Raw genomic sequence first — 18,444 nt, forward strand, 5'->3', positions numbered from 1 at the left:
AAATTAAACAAATACATAGAGAATATATTGGAGCAATCCATCCACAAAAAGTCCAAGGCAAAGGGAATAGCTGGTCCAAGACCTGGAGGTAGCAATGTCCTGGGCATGTTCTAGAAGCAAGGAGGCCAGCGTGACAGGCAGCTGGAGCCGAGTGAGCAATGGGGACAAGAGAATAGAAGCTGAGAAAAGTGAATTAATGGTGAATGGGAGAACTTATTGCTTAGAGAACATAGAGAAGATTTTGGTTTCTAATCTGAGTGCAATGGGAAATTATTACAGGATTTTAAGCCGAGGAATGACTTGGTCTGAGTTACTTTATAACAGAATCACTGAGGTCCTGGAAAATTGGAAGGGGAGTAAACAGGTGAGGAAGAGGTTGTGGACTAAAACCAGGATTTGCTCACATCAAAATGATCTCCAGAGCAGGTGCTACATACATGTAAAACCACTGCGTTAGGTTTTTCCTTGTCACTATCACCTGCCTATTGAAGTCAGGTCCTTGGTGGGTATGAATCTAATAGCCCGTGTTATCACTACAATCAAGTGGTCACCGTTGGCTCCATATCTATTTGGAAAAGGCTCCCCAAAATTCAGTGGGCTTTGGTGGTCAACCATAGTCTTTGTAACTTTCCGTATCATAAAATGCTAATAGAATCATTGACATATTAAAACTGAAGAGCCCTTAGCAAATGTCTGGCCTCATCTTGTCAGAAAGACAACAGCATCCCAGAGATGCAAAGTAATTTGCACAAAGCCATCTAATTTGGGATGGAAGTGGAGCTGGTACCCAGATTTGAAACTCCTGCCCACAGTTCCTTCTGGCACATCTCTCTGCCGGTTCCTTGGATTCAAGACAACTGCACAACTTCTTTCAACTGTGAAGTGAGAAGTGGCGCTTGTGATGAATTTTACAATGTCACTTCATGCCAGACAAATAAGCCATACTGATATGAAATTAATTAAATTTGCTTTTCAGTATTCTAATAATGAGTGACTTAAATAATGACACCTTGAGAGAACGAGCTAAGATACCAGATTTTAAGATTTCATCACTAATCAGGGCAATAGTGAGAATTTTCAAACTGACAATCACAATCAGACCCCTTTTCTTCTTTTCCTTGAATGCTGTGTTATAAGGCTGCATCCTAAAATTAAATTATACTTCTAATATGTGCAGTGCCCACTCCTGTCAGACTGACAGTGTGAGTTCTAGACCTGCCATTGGCCTATTACTATGAACTGTGTAAAGGGGGAGAGCAGCATGCTATCCACTATGCTATAATAACTTTAATTCTTCTGTAATAATGGTGCAACGACATGGGAGATAACAATATGAGGAAGGAACAATTATGGGGGCAAGTCATGAAAAACACTTCTGCTTGATCTCCCATAATTATGCAGTTAATTTGTGTCATCACTGTAAAGGGATTAACATCTTCTGTGATGTCCTTTTTTCCTTCAGTCCATAATGCCATTACTTCCTTGCTTCAACTAGTTAGGATTTGTGTGGGCTGAAGCATGGAATCATGGAGCAATGGGTTGCTCCCTGAAAGTGGTGACCAACTATCTGATGGAACTTGATGATATTAATGATCACTCTGAAGTGAGCCATGGGCAGGTCGATTTAAATGCAAAGTTTCCAGAGGAGGGGATTCAGAAGTGTAAGCAGACTGAATGAGCATGACTCTAGCGAGTAGTATAGACGTTTGAAACAAGTGCGTCTGGTGATGAATGTAAACCTGGGAAGGAGCACCTCTTCACTTTGTTGCCACGGTGTGCACACCAGGGGCATCTTCGATAAGTAAAGATACTTTCAGCTTCCCCGTGAACTGTAGTTCCTATAGTTAGAAACTCTACAGGCCCAGGATATTTGCATATGTTGTGCATGCGTGCACATTGGTTAGTTCTGTGAGGAGGGATTGGGATGGGGAAAGACAATCACTTGAATTGCAATATTACAGTATATGAAGGAATGCAACCTTATAGGTTGTGGGACAGATGCTGGGGGAGTGTTGTCCTCCCACCCTACCCTCTGAGAGGTGTTACCACCAGAGATCTCTGAAGTACCTGGAAGACATAGTGGAGCGACTTTATGCCACCAGAGCCCTCTGCTTATCCTCCCTGCCTCCAATTATATGTCTAAGAGAATGGCCAGAAAGCGTGGTTGCTTTACAAATGCTTGTTGCTCAAACTCCATGCCCTGACTCAGGCCATCTTTCCATCTCTGTGTGAGATCTGTAGTGGGGATGTCACTGTGCCCACTGTGGGTTCTCAAAAAATATTTGGATGTAAAGATGATGCCTGCAGATGGGAGATCACATACTCTTAAAGTTATCTAACTCCCTCTGACAGTTGGCTAATATATTAGGCAATAGACATCGTGCAAGGAAAATGGGATTCAGTAATAATGTAGTAACTTGGTGTCCCCCAAGGAAAGAGGACGTACTCTTCGGGGCCACATGAAACAATCCAATATATAGTATAACCAGTGTCTTCCCAAATGCCTGATTGATTTTAATAAGAGGACATGGTGAGGAGGAAAAGATCTTTATGTAAATCAGGGGTGGGGCACTTTCTTTTCTGCCAAGGGACATTTGGATATTTATAACATTATTCTCAGGCCATACAAAATTATCAACTTAGCCCTAGCTGTGTTTTTTTTCCTGTGGATAAAATGTCAGCCTGCGGACCAAAGGGTCCTTGATTGCAGGCTCCTCCCTGGCCTGGGCCCTGGTTGGGGCTCATGCAGGAGGCAACCAATCAATGTGTTTTTCTCCTCTCTGTTTTTTCCTCTCTCTTCCAGTCTCCCTAAAAACCAATGGATAAATATTCTCCGGTGAGGATTAACAACAAAAACAAAATTATCAACCTAAAAATTAGCCTGCTGTATTTGGTTAAACATTTCATTAACTCACCCCTAATGCCTTGGCAGGGCCACACCAAGTGATTTCGCGGGCCTTATATGGCCCACAGGCTGGATGTTCCCTACTCCTGATGTAAATGGTGGTTATGTTTTTGCCTTCATATGAAATCATAAATAGTAATAAAAAATCACTCACCGGTGTTAAGGAAAATGCTTTATATATTTGTCTTGTAGAAACATTAACTCTATAATTTTCTATCTGTTCAGTTAGTCATTAGAATAACTGTCCAGGATGCCTGGGTCTTGTGCGACAGTAGCTGAATGGGAGATGTGGGTCTTTCCTTGGTGGAATTTAACCATCGCATCTTAGAGAAATGACTTCACCAAAAAGAGAATTGAAAGAGTTTTCACACAGCAGCGAGGCTGACTGGCATGCTAATTTGAATATAAAAGCATCTATTAATTACTAATTAATTCAAAAGACTTTTTTGTTGTTGTTGTTAAGCCACTAGGCTAGGTGTTAAGGATATACAAAGATAACTACAAGGCATTTTCAGTCGGGAGATGGAAGCAGGCCTTGCACATATGGTATTTTTATAACTTTAATACAAGGCAAAAATAAGTGGCATAAAAGGTGTCAATGGAAAACAGTGCAAAGGAGGCAGGCCCTAGCTACCTTTTAACTGAGTGCCTGCAGGCCCATTAGAACCTGAGGCCGGCTGCAGGAAAGAGAAGTCCGCCCACGGCTCGCAGGCAGCTGGCCCGGCAGTAAGTGCAGTGGGTATTCATAAAAGACAGATGTCTATTCCAGCCGGGGCCATCAGACAGGCCTTTACCGCGAAGGACGCAATGGAGTGGACTCAGGAAAGGTGTCTTTCTGACAGATGAAGGTGACAGAATGAGGGCCATCTCCAGCAGGTGAAAGCAATGGCAGCAGGCAGGCTCGGGGATTGGGAAATCAAAGGCATATTCTGGCTCAGTCTATGATGCTCACGAGGAACCACCTGACACCCTGGCCTGGGGGACCCTGAAAGTTCCTTGTGTAATGGTGGATTCTCTGGTCCCCTAGGAAGGAGGCGGCAAAGGTTCTCTTTCCCAGCCAGGTCTTTACACTCTGCAAAGGAAGGTTGGTTCCTTAGGGCAGTGGTCGGCAAACTCATTAGTCAACAGAGCCAAATATCAACAGTACAACGATTGAAATTTCTTTTGAGAGCCTAAAACCAACTTCTGTGCATGGGCCACGAAGTTTCAATCGCACTGTACGTGCACGCCCGCACGTGGTATTTTGTGGAAAAGCCACACTCAAGGGGCCAAAGAACCGCATGTGGCTCGCGAGCCGCAGTTTGCTGACCACTGCCTTAGGGGAATGAAGAAATGTAGGGTGATTGATTGGGGTCAGATTGAACAGACTTGAGTGACAGGCTGGGGCTTCTGGTAAAGGAGGTGTTGTCCCCCTCTTTCTAGAGGCCACTCTGGGACCTCTCCTCTGGGTTGGTTGAGACAGGCCTGGCAGAACTTGCTGTCATTTGGGTAGGTATTGAGACGTTGTCTGTGCTGGCCCTGAGAAGCTTGGGGACACATCGGGAGCGCTCTGACTTGGTTTCCTGCCTTTGCTGCAAAGGGATCTGGGGTGCTTGCTTAACCAATGGCCTTCACCTGGTTTCTGCAGGACCTCAGGGATCGCCTTCAGGGTCTTTATGCGTCACACAGGATGCCCGAAAGGAGTGACCCTTTGTGCCAGTCCAGGGTTTTGTTGAGCCAGCCAGACCGTGGGCATGACATCTTATGTTCCCTTTCTTCATCTCGTGCCTTCCTTCCCAAAGCCTCCCTCTGCCTCCATCACTTTCCCGCATACGGTAACCCAGAGTATGCCTCTCCCCACCCCCATCGCTCATACAATGAATGCTGCTGTCAGTTCAGATAAGAGCACCCGCTGGAGAGAATGGCAATATTTTCAGTCCTGGCAAACACGATCATAAGTTCAGTTTATTAATATTGCAACAGTTGCACTAAATGAGATCACTTGGCTAACAAAACATTTATCAACAAAACGCTGCCACCTACTGAAGTTTTGCAAACAGCCCAGATGATTGGATAAGATCACAAATTCGTTCTGTCACAAGCTTATGGTCTTTTCTGAAATTGTTCTGAGAAAAGAATGATAACCAGCACAACCAGACAAGACATCTCTTTCACGCAGGCTGTTTAGAAAGTGTCAGGGCAGATCCTGCAGCGTGGCAGCCAATCCCAGCAGGAGGTTTGGGGGCCCTTGGCGATTAGTTTATTATGGAACTTTCCAGCAACCGCTCGAGAGGGCTGTGTCGGTTAGCAACACATTCTTTACACACTGACTTGCAACATTGATGTTCAACCGGCAGTGAAGGCACAAACATTTTTTTAAAAATGCCCTTCAGTGTTTATTCTTATTCTCTAGAAAATTAATATCTTTGGTACCAAAAACAGCATCTTAGGATGATGATAATAGCTATTTTTCTACGACTCAAACACTGGAAACACACTTTCCTTCAAAGACTCCTTCAACTGTGGGAACCACTTTACAAATCAATCATGAAGCCGTATTATGCTTACGGAGTCCGGACTACTTCAGTAAGTAATTTTGAGGATTAATTTGTAGTGCCAAGGGGAGAGTCAGGGAAAAACAAAACGATGATGATTTCGGTGTGATTCATTTCTTCCAGAGCTAATAGTCACTCTTCTCTGAAAAATCTGAGGTCATCATTTTGCAGTGTGATTGACAAGGCGGGGCGCTGACAGCGCACTCACCTCCCCCATCTCAGGGTCTCAGCGAGCAGGGCAGCCCTTGGCCGGGAAAGGGAGGCCGGCGTGCTGCCCTGGGAGCTGTGTGCCTGTGTGTCATCTCTCACTCCCCCGTGCCTCCTCCGGGGACGGGGCCTGGCCCCTCGGGTCTAGGACACAGGCTTGCATGTTGCAGGAGCCATGAAATGACACGTCCAAAAAGTTCACGTGTCTGAGATCTCATCAAGCCACAGTAATTTTAGGGAACTACCGTCTATCAGCCGTGTGCAAACTACGGCCCGTGGGCCGGATCCGGCTGTTCTATCCGGTTCTCTTGTTCTCCCCTCCGCTCCTTTACTTTGAATTTATATTAGTTCACACAAACACTCCATCCATGCTTTTGTTCCGGCCCTCCGGTCCAGTTTAAGAACCCATTGTGGCCCTCGAGTCAAAAAGTTTGTCCACCCCTGGATCTCTAGCATTAGGAGGCTGTTAAGGACTGGCTTTTTTTTTTTTTTTTTTTTTTTTTTTCTGGAAATTTCTGCACCTCCCTGACAGCAATGGGTATGAGCTTACTGATTGAAGGATTTCAGTGGGCGAATGCAGACTTTCTCCCCGAGAAAGGGAACCTTAGATGTCATGCCCACAGTTCCTCTGTAAGAGCAGAGGGTTGGCGAGAAGGACCCTGCGGCCTGTGCCCATTTAGGATGGCGTGAATTAACTCCTGGCCTGGGCATCTCTTGTGCATGGCCATGCCTCTGCTCTGCCATTGTTCTGAATCCACATCACAAAGTGAGCTTAGAAGAGAGGAAACGTGGGGTGGAGTGGAAGAGGAGAAGCAGTCCTGAGGGTTGGCCTTGGGGTCAACTAATAATAACACATGAGACTATTTATTAAATACCAAGTATTTGCTAAATGCTCTTCAAGACATTTTAATTGTACTAGTTCTATTCCCTACAGCAATCCTCCAGGTAGGGGTCATTTCTACTAGTTTATAGATAAAGAATCCGAGGCCCAGAGAGGTTAAATGGCTTGGCCAAGTTCACCCAGGAGGGAAGTAGCCGTGAATCCAGATCTCGGTGTGTGTGTCTTCTGGCTTGAAAGGCCCTGCTCTTGCTGGGGCTCCAGCATGAGCCCAGCTGATAGGTTTTCCTCTTTGCTGGTGCCGAGAGTTAAACAGAGGGAGGGAATAGACGAGAGGAAGTTCCCCTTTCTTCTACCCGGGAAAGGTGTACTGCTCTTCACGTGGGGGGACAGAGTTCACAGTGTGCTAGTAAGTGAGATCATGGGTAGGAAGCCCTTGGACCTCCTTAGAAGTAAGTGACTATAAAAAAGAGCCAAGCCATTTGTATTACTCTTGTAGGTGATGTGATTTCAAATGGACAGAGAGCACAGTTTGTCTTCTGTTCAAATTGGCATCCCTTCATGCCGTTCTGGGAATTAGTTCAGAACTGACTACAGGAAGCATAAATCACCTTTGCTACCCAGAACTGTTTCCTAGCAGGCCTATGTTTTCCCAGGAGGTTCTTTCTCTGTAGCAGATAAAAGTTCGCCTTCATCCCATGTGATCTCATTTCATTTTCCTCTTCAGTAGACACCAGCCAACGTCCCTCACTCCAGGCAAAACAGGCTCCTGTCCTGCGCGCCATCTTCCAGGTGGTCCTGCCAGAGCCTCACCTTTTCCGCTGAATGCTTCCCTCGCTCCTATTGTCGCCAGAGGAATACTTTTTATTCTCATTGAAAGGAAAAACATATTCTGAATATGTAACGATAGCCTGCATGCAGCTCTCTGATTATAAATATCAAGTGTTATAAAAGCCCCATCAGTGTATGATCAAAGGCATGAGGGGCTCACTGCAGGAGCAGCAGGTGACCCAGAACAAAAGGAATAAAAGGAAATGCTGAGTAGACATGGGGTCCCAGGAAACTCACATTAAAGACGTTTTCTGATGTATTTCAGTTATGTCTTATGAAAGGGTCTAACTAAGCTAACAAGGCAGTTGATTTTGCATTGAATGCTACTTAATAATGAAAAATAACTTCTACATTTGCTGATTAGTAATATTTCCTATATTTCATCATTAATAGATTCGATGATGGAAAGAAATATAAAAATATGTTCCCATTGTCACCCTCTTATAGAAAGATACTGTCCTACGCAGCACCTAAGGGAGATGCTGGGCAAGGAGAGGAACCCAGGAAGAGCTGGTGGCCAGTTAGTCAAAGAAAGCATGTATTTGGTCAAGAAATTCCTCTTTCCTTTTTCTGAGAGTGAATAAGTCAGGAGGAAGAGCCATCAGCCACTCAGAACGAACACTCCTGTTGTGGTCCCCTACAAAGCAGGCTTGGGGAGCCATCTAACAATGCAACGCTCTCCTCCATTTCTGGAAGGCCATTCTTACTCAGAAATAAATTTGTCTCTCATAAGAACACTATCTCAGAGAGGAAACTTCAGTAAGGATGGCCCTACGTTATCTCTAATTCACTTCATGACATGAACTCTGAGAACAGGGGTTGAGTCTGATTTGAGCAAAATGCAATGTAAAGCTGATATGTGAATATAATTTAACCCAATAATAAAATAAAATGGTAGAAATTCTTGTTTTTGCTTGAAAGAAGGAAGACAGTATATACTAGGTGTTTCTATTTAATATTCACACAGTGTTGCTAAAGTGAATACCAGTTCTTACAACATAACATTCTTATACTTGAAATGCTAAAGATGTTATTTTTGAAACATTGCATTTTGTTTCTTGCGAGTGAAAATCAATTGCAAGTATTTCCCAACGAGTGAAGAGAAGCATCAGGTTCCATGCTGGTCATTTCCTGGCTCCTCTGTAGCCTCTCCTGGCCCCTGCTGTGCTGCTCTGGTTTTAGATTTCTGGTTCCCAACATTCTGTTTCTGGGGAGGTTCGACCAAAGGGCGGTGCTGGGATTGGAGGGCGGGAGCAGGGAGAAGCCAGGGTGTCTCTTCCTGTTTCTCTCTGCTTTAGATGGCACCTCCAGCAATAGCTTCGCTTCCCTATAGGTCTGGCTTGTGCCAGGGAGTGCCCCTCTTTGTGGGCAAGCTGGTACGCAATTTTGGCCGTCCTTTGGTCTTCGGGCTTAGGAGTAATACGGACTTCCTGTTGTCAACGTCCGAGTTGCCTCCTTGTCTCTTGGTTGACTTTCCAGTTCACCCATCATCTGGCTGGTTTCTGCAGACTCCAGATTCTCCTTTCCTTCTATTTCTCTGGCCCAAGACACTTGCCATATTTTGCATCTGGTGCACAGACCAGGCCCAATCCTCCCAATGTTTCCAGCATTCAGGTACAAACCAAGGACTCTGCGTGCATCTGACACACAGCTGCGTGAGAGGCTCCAAGTGGACACATTAAGACATTTATGTCTCCCCAGGAGGAGTTCCTGGTCTTAAGGACTTGTTTTGCATTGAATGTTTCTGTCCAATAAAGCAAACCAAGTTGCATCATTCTTGTTTTAACTCTACCGCCAATGATAGGGCACATGAGCTATTTATTCTAATTATTAATTTTTAAGAAGTTAATTCAGCATTCATGGCAACTGGGAAGGCCACTGTGAATGTACTGACTAGATGTAGACGTCAGCACAGCTAGTCAGTCACTAACTCCTAGGACTGACCTGCTTAGGGAAACATGATCTCCACCAGCCTGATAGAACTGTCCCTTCGTTTGCTTTTCTCTGGAGCTCAGCATGGGATCCTGCAGGCTGCTTCAGGGTTTGGGTTTACAAGGTCGCTCATTGTGTGACTTTAGTACCTGGGTAAACAGTCAATGGGAATATGGTCCCAACCCTCAATACCTCTTTCAGCCTGCATGAGGACAAGATGAACTTTCTAGAAGCCTCTGGAGCTCAGGGGACACAGGAATGGGGTGTTAGAGGTGGGAAGCCGTCTCTTGCATTGCTGTCCTATAGGTGGGAAAGGAGGGAGGAGGTTCCTTTCCAGTTTTCTTTTATTTTTCTTTTATAGTTTGGCTCTTTAGGGATAGAATCTTTTCCCTCCTAGTGTTTCTCCTCTTCTCCTACCCATCTCTCCTTCCTTCACCTGCTCTTAAAATTCCAAGTTCTAACTCTTACTTTCTCTGTCCGTCATTTCAGCTCTTCCCTGGACCCCTCCCTGGCCTGAGCAGAGCTTGCGCTTCCAGGCTGACCGCTGCCCCAGGCCTTCCTGCCCCGAGAGTCAGGTGCAGCGTATTTGAGGGTCTTCCGTTTCGATATTGTTGGGCACTCACAGTCCTGCCAAAGCCGTTCCATTAGGAAACTCGTGTCCTTCACAGAAGCGAAGGTGCACTTTGCTGTAACTTGGTCATCATGCAATCCCACTAATAGCCTTTTACGGTCGGGAGACTCCCTCCAGCAGCATCTCCGAGTGCCTCCCGGGAAGAAGCAGATAAGGAAGCTAAGAGAAGGCTAAACGTTTTGGTCTCCCACTATAATTGCAGTTAAGTAAAGTAATTGATTGCAGAAGCCGTGGGCTTTCTCCCTCTGACCACGTGGGTCCATCCCTCCGTCTAGTACCTGCAGCAGACACTGAAAATCAGTGCAAAGCAGAGCGCATCCCAATTTCCTGACCTCTGTGACATGAAAGCCATAGAATGCTTCATTGTCAATATTATTAATAAAATCTAGCATTTAAACTTTTCTTTAAAAAATATTAGATGGGAGCCGTGTAGGGTCTAAAGGATTCGTCACAGGTCTATTAAAGCAGTGCAGCTGACACTGCACTGAAATGAATTTTCCTCTCAAAAGAAAATGCAATTTTCTTTAATTTTCTGTAATTTATCTCATGTTGTGCTTGAGACTCCATCCTTCTGTGGATGGAGACAAAACTACCCATGAAAGGTACATTGATTTTTTCCCCCTGAAATAGAATACCTTTGGGTTAATCTATTTTCTCTTAGGTAAATGTTCAGGGTTTTAGGATTTCTCTCTGTCTTCCCCTTGCCAGAGTGGTATGTGGGTACAGGGATAAGACTACATGTCTTCATATCATTGTGTCCTCCTCTGCTTCCACTGGACAGAGGGCAGTGTCTTTCTGATTTTGCCACAGAGCAGGGTCCATGTTGGCATCCTCATTGGGGGAACACAAACCTTTCCCTTAGCAGGACCAACAGCCTTGACCTTGGCATCGGATGGCTCTCCTCTGAATCTCAGCCATATTCTCCGTCCAATCCTTAGCTTAGCTGACCTCCCTGCAGCACCTCTTCTGAGGATACTTCACTATCCATCAGGCTTCATGCTGGTGGGTCTGTGGTAACCTGACTCTGCAACTCCCCTCTTCCACTGGGAACTCTCCCGCATTTCCTTCAAATTGGGAGTAAAGTTAGACAAGAAATGATGATGAGAATTTCTCGATGGGAACATTCAATCCAGAAAATGTATTTCAAACCAAACCAGGAACTCTTCGTCAAGAGATGTGAATGTCTTAGAATGTGCCCATGGGTAGCTGCGTACCAGAGTGCAAGTACTTTATGGGGAGATGAAAGAAGGAACAGGAGAGGCGAGAGGAAGGGAACCGGGGGCAGGAAGGCAGCCAGGAAAGGGAACATCAAGTCAGCAAGCACCCTGGCAACTAGAACTCAATCCCCTGGGGAAAACTGGGTCCAGTGTTGGACACACGTGTCCGAGTGATCCAACCAGAGGGTGTAAGAGCTCAGGTGATTATATACCAACTCCCATCAGGCACTGGAAGAGAGCCACTCCCAGGAATGCCTCAGTCCCTCCAGCCTGCAATTTGGGCAGAACATGGGCTTCAGAGGCGAGAGAAAGCCCTTGGGCGAAGAAAGACAGGTGCTGGCGATTGGCTTGTGTGCCTGTTTGTGCTGAGAATGAGGAGATATACATGGGTACTGAGACCGAGCCCACTACAGAAGCAGAGCCATGGCTTCTACAGTAAATTAATGTCCTCAGAAAGATCCGAGAGGAAATTGCATCCACTTACTTGTAAAAAAAAAATTAAACAGAAGATTTGGGAATAACAGAAAACCACACACCGACACACGCACACAAATGAAGAGCAGATTAATGGAAAGGTTAAATTGAAGTATTCTTCCAGAAAATAATGGGAAAGCACAGAGTTAGAAAACATGAAAACAAAAGTTAAAACCTAGGGATGGATCCAAAAGTATCTATCTTTTTCAGAACAGAATAGAAACAGTAAGGGAGAGAAATTATTCATAGAATAAAGAAGAAAATGTTAATTTTGAAAAAGGAAGCAAGTTCTTACTAAGGGCTAACAGTATGATGTTGCAAAGACAAGCACTGGAATGTGGAACTTTCATAATAAAAAGCTTCTAATAGATCCAGTGTATGAAAAAGTATGACAAAAGAAAGTGTAAATTTTTCAGTTAGTAAAGAAAGAAAGTGCATTATTCAAACACAATGTTGTCATAATTAGCCTTCAATTTAGAAAATACCTTGAAGTAAATTGCAGATGAAATAAATAAATAAAAACAAATTCATATATAAATATATATGATAATAAAATTTTAGGACTCTTGCTTATATTTACTGTCATTTTATTTTGACAGTGGTGTTTAACAATTATATGGGGGTTGAATCATCTTTACAATAAGTGGTCTTCGAACAACAGAATATCTGCATGTAAAAGAAGGAATTTGTACCCCTATCTCAAAGCATGTACAAAAATTAACTCAAAAATGGATCAAAGATCTGGTTTAGCTAAAACTCTTGGAGGAAAACATAGGAGTAAATTTTTGTGACCTTAGATCTAGTGATGGCTTCTTAGATAAGACAGCAAAAGCATAAGTGACCAAAAAAAAAAAAAAAAGATAACTAGGGCTTCATCAAAATTAAAAACATTTGTGTATCAAAGGACACTATCTAGAAAGTGAAAACAACCCAGTGAATGGGAGAAATATTTGCAAATTATATGTCTGATAAGGGACATTACATAAAGATTTCTTACAACTCAAGAGTACAAAGACAATCCAATTAAAAAAATGGGCAAAGAATTCAAATAGACATTTGTCTGAAGAAGATATACAAATGACCAATGAGAACATGAAAATAAAATGCTTAGTATTAGTTGTTATGGAAATGCAAATCAAAACTACAATGCAATACCTCTTCATACCTAGTAGGATGGTTAGAATAGAAAAGTCAGATAATAGCAAGTGTTGGTGAGGATGTGGAGAGATTGGAACCCTCATGAGCTGGTGGTGGACCTCAAAATTCCACTCTTTGGTATAGATCCAATAAAATGGAATATAGGCCCCTATGTCCACAGGAGTGTTCATAGTAGCATAATCCACAATTGTCAAAAGGTGGCAACATCTCAAATGGCCTTCAACTGATGAATATAGTGTATCCATACAATGGCATTTATTCAGCCATGAAAAAGAAAAAAGAACTTATATATGCTACAACATGGATAAACCTTGAAAATATGCTAAATAGGAGAAACCCATTAGAAAGACCATATGGTATATGAGTGCATTTTTATGAAATGCCCACAGTAGGCAAATCCTTAGAGACAGAAAGTAGATTAGTGGTTGCCTTGGGCTGGTGGGGGTGGGAGTACTGGGGGATAATAGCGAAAGGGTACAGGGTCTCTTCTTTAGGTGATGAAAATGTTTGTAAGTTGGTTGTGTTGGTGATCACACAACTCTGTAAATATATTAAAAAACATTGAATTGTACACTTTAATGGGCAAGTTGTAATGTACTAGTATGTGGACTATATCTCAATGCTGCTTTTACAAAAATAAAAATGAGTCTATTTCTGTAATCTTGAAGTATATCAGACTTTGCTAAGCATACAAACCACAGAAGTTAAAAGAACAGATTGATAAATTAACATTCAAAATCTATATTTGGTAAAAGATATGATAAAGTTAAGAAAAAGAAGAAGTGACAGGTTGGGAGAAAATAATTGTGGCATATATATCAGACAAAGAATTAATATCCAGAACATGTAGAGAGCTTCAATAAACATCAAAGAAAAACATATACCTTCAAGTGAGTATGGGGCGGTGTGGGGGGTGGGGGAGATAAAGGAGGAAGTGAGAATTTTTTAGAAATATATATATATTTTTATTGATTTCAAAGAGAAAGGAAGAGGGAGAGACAGAAACATTAATGATGAGAATCATTGATTGCCTCTTGCACGTCCCCTACTGGGGATTGAGCCCGCAACCCAGGCATGTGCCCTGATAGAGAAACCGAGACCTTCTGGTTCATAGGTTGATGCTCAAACACTGAGCCACACCAGCCAGGCAGAAGTGAGAATTTCAGTGCACACACCTGTCCTCCATGGAGGTGGGGAGGAAGGTATGGGAGGGAAGTGTTCTAGTCTAAAGAGAAGGGGTTGGAGGACAGATCAGCTTCAAGTGAATGAAGTTAAGCATCATGTGCCCATGAGCCCAAACTGGACATTTGGCTCCTATAATAAGATACTCCTGTGATTAGAAGAGAAGGGGAGACTTTTACTCTCTGCCAATCCTTGGAAACACAAAGGTATTTGCCTGTGATTTCATATAAAAAGTGAGGTCAAGGAAGAAAAGATGACGAGGTCCGAGTCCTGGATTAGTTTTCAGTAGGAAGTTGTGAGAATGAATAAAGGTGTTTTTTGCTTAGTCAATGTACCAGATAGAAACATGTAAAAAAATTCTAAAACTCAGAAATCACAGGGAAAACTGAATTTCAATGATATATGCTTCATCCATCAAATTGGACAAAATTTTAAAAGCTTGGCAAAGGTGTGGGGAAAGTAATATTTTGGTACGAGGTGATAATATAATTTGATGAATACTTTTTGGAAGACAATTTGGTAATCTCTATTAAAATGAAAAATTCTCATTCCCTTCGGCCCAGCAAGTCCAAGTATGCACATTGCAGCAACACTATTACAGAAATGGAAATGTGAGAAAAACTTCAATTCCATAAATAAGAAAATTGAGTAAGTATTGGGGACATTCGTACAGCATGCAAATAGGAATAACAAAGAATGAGGGAAATGAGCAGATATCAACATTGAACAATCTCCTGGACCTGCATTAGGTAAAAAACAAAGACAATTCCTGCAAAATTCATTTAAAATGGTTTCATTTTATTTTTAACTGTCCATGTATCAAAGGAGGTCTTTAAGAAGACATAAAATGTGACAAGTGCTTTTTCTGGGGACAGGAATGCTGAGAGTAAAGGGACATTTTATCTTTCATTTTAGCATTCCTCAGCAGAAATAAAATGAGAGGCACATAAGTGAACCATATATTTAATATTAAGTTTTCTAGTAGCCACCCATAAAAAAATAAAAAATAAACAGATGGCATTACCTTCAATGGTAGATATTTTCAGTTTTATATGTCCAATATATCTAATATTTCTAATATATCACTTCAACACGTAACCAGTGCAAAGGTATTATTAGCATAATATTGACTAGCCAGTTCTCACGCCAAGTCACTGGCATCCTGGTGGATCTTAGACGGACAGCTCATCCCATATGCTCAGGAGCCATTGGCTACCATGTTGGATAGTGAGGTTCTAGATTTTACGTGTTTCTGCCTTCTTTCGGATGACTTATGATTATATGTTTGCATTTTTTTGTTAAAAAAAAGAAAAAATGCCAAGAATCACAACCTTGAAACTCTTCCTAAGGAAAAAAGGAAAAAAGAAAAAAAAAGGAAAGGAAACTTCCCCCCCACCTGCCCTGCATCCATCCCTTGCTGAGAGGCTTAGTTTTTTCTCTTCTGGGCTGGGGTCACTGTTATTGATGTGGGTGACGGGCACAGGGTGGGAGTGGGCGGGGTAAGGACCGGAGCAGGAGTGCGGTTCTTGTCTTCTGGTACTGTGACTTGTGGACAAGTGGTTCCCCGGGGGCTTGGGCAGCTCTCTCAGGTTTCAGGGGTCGTGACCTCCTTGCCCAGGCAGCAATCAAATCACCTATATCTGCTTGATGGCCTCCCCCAAGCCTGTGAACAAGGGATTATTTCTGCAACTCATATAACCTAAATCCCCCGCTGCGGCCTGACCCTTTCAACGTGTCCAGCCCTCCCCGCCTTTGCTCCTCTTTTCTGTGCTGACACACGGACTTCACACGGCCTCTTAGCTTTCCTCTGGCCCAGGAAATACCCCAGTTCCTCCAGTCTTTCCAGTACAGGCATCGCGTCCCTCTGACCCTTTCCAAGTTCTTCACTCCTGGTTTATACTTTATGCCATTTCCCTCATCTCTTTAAAAATATATATTTCATTCTTGATTTGAGAGAGGGAGAGAGAGATAGAAACATCAATGAGGAGAGAGAATCATTCATCGGCTGCCCCCTGCTCGCCCCCCACTGCGGATCCAGCCCACAACCCGGGCATGTGCCCTGACCAGGAATCAAACTGTGACCTCCTGGTTCATAGGTCGATGCTCAACCACTGAGCCACGCCAGCCAGGCCATTTTCCTCATCTTTATTTTTTCTCATCTTTATTTTCCCCTCATACAGCAGCATTATACTTGGCTAGCAATTCCTGTATTGTATGAGAGGAGAGAGAGAGAGAGAGAGAGAGAGAGAGAGAGAGAGAGAGAGAGAGAGAGAGAGAGAGAGAGAGAGAAATGCTCTTCCCCTATCCATAGGATCATGGACTCTCCTGGTGAAATATGATAAATTATCTGTCTTGGAATTAACCTTCATTCCTTTAAACCTCCAACATGACAAAAAATGGAATTAAAATTTGAGAGAGGCCCACAATAACTATTCAGGGTCGAGGGAAATTTCCTGGTTTGAACAATATGTGTGATTGACGTGAGGAATATACTAGTTTTCATTGTGGATATATTCTCCTGTGAGCAATTGAGACCTCAGCCTCCCCTAAGTCCCTGGGGTTAGGTTAGGAACCTCTCCTGTGGATTTCCACTCTATCTCGGCCTTTAAGTGCTGAATTTTAATGGACTGGTTACTGTCCTTACTTCTCCTGAGGCCTGGGGCACGCCTAAAACATGTACCCAGGCCAGATTTTGGTCTAGAGATTGTTCCAAGGAAAAGGCCCTTTGAAATAGTCTGTTCCATCAAGACCTAAGGATAAGTAGATGCGTTGTGTTTGGAAGAAAGCATCCCCAACACCTGCCCCAACCATCCTACGAACCCCAGAGGTTTCTTCGGCTGCACATCCGGAAGCACAGGAATTAAACATTTCATGTTTTACTCCACATGAGTTGAGACTCAATCAGAGTAAAAATAATAATCAGTCTATATGTTCATTTGTATTTCTTTGTCAAAATGTTAGCAGGATATGTGATATTTACACCAGTGAAACTTACTGCAAATTCCTGTGTTGCTATTTTCAATTAATGTCTTATAACAATAATCACTAATAAAGCTTTGTACTCAGAGAGCAATTTCCATCAAAGAATTTCAAAAGCTTTCAAGTCACGGTGTTTTCAAGAACAAATTTATATTATATTAGAAAATCTTACTTTTGAGGGTGCTTGCAGATATTGTTCATTTCTTTCCAATTTCATTTATTTTAAATCGCATTTCTTTTCACAATTCCTCCCACCCAACACGTCAGTACACATTGTACTGTGTTTTAGGCTAGTCCAGTGTTTCCTACTAGATGCTGGTTTGAAAGAGCTCTTTATAAGCAGGTGATCATTTCAGCTGGAAAGATCAGTTTACTTTCCATATGACGCACATGTTGCCCAAAGATCCAGAATAAGGTCCATGACACCTACTGGATGCAGACCTGCAGTTGTAAGTAAATTTGGGAAGCAAAGCTGCTGTTGGTATAAAGCAGAAGCTCTAATTACAGAAGCTCTTACAGTTCCAATGATTTCAGGTCAGGACTTCTGTTCTGCTAAGACTGGGCACATGATCCCGGGCCCTTAATAACAAACAAGATATGTATTTTTACATTTTATAAGTTTACTTTTCATATATATATATATATATATATATATATATACACACACACAAATATATATATATATATATATATATATATATATATATATATATATATATGAAACCTAATTCTCTAGAAGACTCCATCTGGATCTCAAACAAGTTTGGCTCTTTCTATATATACTCAAGTCAGAATATGAAAGCAATTTGGAACGGAAATGGTAAAAATGCATATTGAGTGTTATTTTATGTTAGTATCTGTAGGATTTACTTTTACACATATAGGGTAGAAGAGAGAGAGATTAAGTGACATAATTTTTTTTCATTGTGATAAGTCAAATCAAAGCACATTGTATGCTTTTTAAAAGCACTGCCTCTCCCCTTAAAGGTGCAATAACTTTGAGTAAAATCCTTTGAATGAGAAAAGAAAAATGCAGTCAGTCATTCAGATGTTTTATTTGTACAATGCCAAAATACATGAATAATCAGAAGTGTTTGGGTGACTAATAGGCTGAAATATGTGTAGTAGTGAGCCCTCCATACCAAATGCTTTATTATGATTACTAGAGGCCTGGTGCCTGAAATTTGTGCACGGAAGGGGGGGGGGGCTGTCCCTCACCCCAGCCTGCACCGTCTCCAATCTGGGACCCATTGAGGGATGTCCGACTGCCTGTTTAGGGCAGTCGGACATCCCTCTCACAATCCAGGACTGCTGGCTCCCAACCACTTGCCTGCCTCTGCCTGATTGCCCCTAACCGCTTCTGCCTGCCAGCCTGATCACCCCTAACCACTCCACTGCCAGCCTGATCAATGCCTAACTGCTCCCCGGCCAGCCCAATTGACCCTAACTGCCCTCCCCTGCTGGCCTGGTCTCCCCTAACTGCCCTCCCCTTCAGGCCTGGTTCCCCCACAACTATCCTCCTCTGCAGGCCTGGTCCCCCCAAACTGCCCTCCCCT

Source organism: Plecotus auritus, assembly GCF_963455305.1.
Source record: "Plecotus auritus genome assembly, chromosome: 4".
Lineage (NCBI taxonomy): Eukaryota > Metazoa > Chordata > Mammalia > Chiroptera > Vespertilionidae > Plecotus > Plecotus auritus.